Here is a 3170-nt window from a genome sequence, read left to right as displayed (position 1 = left end):
TCTCCAGGTAAGAATACTGGAGTGGGTAGCCATTTCCTTCTTCAGAGGATCTTCCTGACCCAGGACTATAGGTACTTCAATTTGGTAACAAACTTACAACATAAAATGAGACAATTTGCGACAACAAAACCATAAAAAGGTAAGAGGAACAGGACAGAACTCACATAGGCAAGTGAAGAGAACATGTCATTGACAGAAAAAGGACTATTTGAGACATTGAAACTGAGTAGAACAGGAGTTGCAACAGTGGCTCAAGCTGCCCAGGCGGTGAGTCTATGACCCTGAGTGTAGACAGTGGTAAGGTACCCTTGTTTTTCTGATGAGAAATGACCATGTTAGAATGAAAAGAAGCTATCTGCGCAGACCACTGTCTGTGGAGTCTTTGAAGATGATAAAATAGTGTTGGATTCTGCAGTGAGAGCCTCTGGATCAGCTATGTGGTAAGATGTTTCAGAAAGACAAGAAGCAATATAATAGTAGCAATTCCCAGAGCAGAGAAATCAGTACTAAGGGCAAGTCTATAGATTCCAGCCTTGGGGGGCTTTCACCGTCCAGCAAGGTGGCAAAACTTGACACCAATTCCACCAAGACCTCAGGACAAAGCAACAATAATTCAGATACCTGTGCAGGATTTATTTTTTTAAAAAAGGAAAATACATTGATGCAACTGAGAAACTGAAACTCTCTGAAGGGTATAGTCTTGAGGGGGCACTAGAACTGATAAATTATATAGCTGTCACTCAGAAAGATAAAAAATTGCCTTTCATCCCTTTGGAGGAAGAATTTACCAAGTTTGGTATAGAAGTATCCACATCAGATCAGTATGATGTTTTACATGGGTATGCTCTGTATTTAATCACCTGAATGGTATGTTATGATGATGATCTGGGTGCAGGAAAAAGCTTATTGGCTTTGAAGACTACAGATGCGAACAATGAAGAATACAGCCTGTGGGTTTACTAGTGCAATAGCCTGGGAAAAACACAAGCAATCTGTAAAGTTTTATCCACTGCTTTCAACACTGTATTGACATCTGAGAAACCTTGAATTTTGCAGTCAAGGGGAAGTTGACTTCAAGTGCAAATTCAGCTGTTTTCTCTCTAGTTCTGTTTTCAATCTGTGGTGTTGAACTATCATGGAAATATAAACGATCCTTTGCTCTAAAGAAAATGCAATGTACAAAATATCAGCCATTTGTTTTTCTATTGTGTCTTATTTAACAGTGAAAAAGAAGAGGAAACTGAGAAAAAGAAAATAGAAAGCCCTGAAACTAAAATGGCAGACAGAAATACAAACAAAAAAAGAAACAATGGAGATATAGAGCAACTAGAAAATAAGAGATAAAACGGCAGTACTAAGTTCTGTTATCAAAAATCATCCTGGAAACTGAATCCATGAATTAAAAGACAGAGAGTAGCTGATGAGTTTGAAAACAAGACCCAACCAAATGCAGACTCCAGAACACTTAGTTCTAAAGACAAATGTAAGCCCAAAAGTGAAGGGATGAAAGATGATACTCCAAGTAAATGAGAGCCCAATAAAGCAAATGTAGCCATACTTATATCCAACAAAAATAAACTTCAAGCCAAAAAACATAATAAGAGACAAAGATGGACATTATATAATGATAAAGGGGACAACTCATCAAGAAGACATAATGATTATTCATATATATGCATCTAACATAGGACCACCAAAATATATAAGCTAATTATTAACAGATTTAAAGGGAGAAAACAACAGCAACACAATATAGTAGAGTATTTTAATACCATACTTATATCAATGGATAGATCATTCAGGCAGAAAGTCAACAAGGAAACAGTGGCTTTAAAATAAAAATTTATATCAGATGGGCTTAATAGAATCACAGAGAACATTCCAACCAAATGCAGCAGATTACACATTCTTCTCAAGTGCATATGGAAAATTCTCCAGGATAAATCATAATTTGGAAAACAAAACTAGTCTCAATACATTTAAGAAAATCAAAACCATATCAGGCTTTTTTTTTTTTTTTTTTTTTTCCACAATGATTATAATCTAGAAGAAAGCTGGAAAAATGACAAATATGTGGAAACTAAACAGCATGTTATTTAACAGTTATTGAATTTAACATAGAACTTAAAAGAGAAATAAAAACATATCTGAAGACAAACTAAAATGAAAACATGATATATCAAAATCTAAGGAATGCAGCAAAAGTGGTACTAAAAGGGGAGTTTATAGCAATGCAGGCCTATCTCAAGAAACAAGTAATAATTCAAATAAGCACTCTACCCTTACACCTACTGGAACTAGATAATGAAGAGCAAACAAGGCCCAAAGTCAATAGAGAGAAGGAAATAATGAAGATATGAACAGAAGTAAATAAAATAGAGAGTAAAAAAACAACAAAAAAGATCAATGAAACTAAGAGCTGGTTCTCTGAAAAGAGAAATAAAATGAACAAAGTTTTAGCTAGACTCACTAAGAAATGAAAGAATAAAGTCAGGAAAAAAGCGGGGAAATTACAATTGATACCACAGAAAGAAAAATGGACAAATTCTTAGAAGCACACAATCTTCCAAGTCTGAATCATGAAGAAATAGAAAATCTGAACAAGCCAATCACTAGCAAAGAGATTGAAACAGTAATCAAAAACTTCCCAAAAATCAAAGTCCAGGACCAGACAGCTTCACTGGTGAGTTATCTCCCCAATTCAGAAAAGATATAAGACCTGTATTCTTCTCAAACTTCTCCAAAACTTGAAGAGGAGGAAACAATTCCAAAATTTTACAAGACCAATATTACCAAAAGTTAAGTGAGGACAATAAGAAAAGAAATTAACAGGCCAATATCCCTGATGTACATAGATGCAAAAATCCTGAACAAATTATTAGAAAACTGAGTATTAAAAATACATCAGAAGGATTATATACTATGATTAAGTGGTATTTATTCCAGTGGTGCAAGAACTGGTTCAATATTCAAAAATCAATCAACGTAATACACCACATTAACAAACTGAAGTATAAAAATTATGTTATTATATCAATAGATGCAAAAAAGGCATTTGACAAATTAAACCTGTTTTTCAAAGATTTCAATCTCATTCATGCACTATAAAGCTACTAGCCCTCGCAATGGCCTGTGCACCCAACTTCAGCAGGAGCTAAAGTATCTAGGGT

The 3170-nt window shown here is 34.6% G+C and overlaps 1 pseudogene; it reads left to right on the top strand.

The window, feature by feature from the left end:
- The first annotated feature begins 445 nt into the window (after nt 1-445).
- Nucleotides 446-1047, top strand: LOC128048789 (integrin beta-1-binding protein 1-like; annotated as a pseudogene).
- Nucleotides 1048-3170: the final 2123 nt, after the last annotated feature.

Source organism: Budorcas taxicolor, chromosome 5 (assembly GCF_023091745.1).
Source record: "Budorcas taxicolor isolate Tak-1 chromosome 5, Takin1.1, whole genome shotgun sequence".
Taxonomy (NCBI): domain Eukaryota; kingdom Metazoa; phylum Chordata; class Mammalia; order Artiodactyla; family Bovidae; genus Budorcas; species Budorcas taxicolor.
Note: the sequence above shows the minus strand (reverse complement) of the source record. Positions and strands in the feature narration are given on the sequence as shown.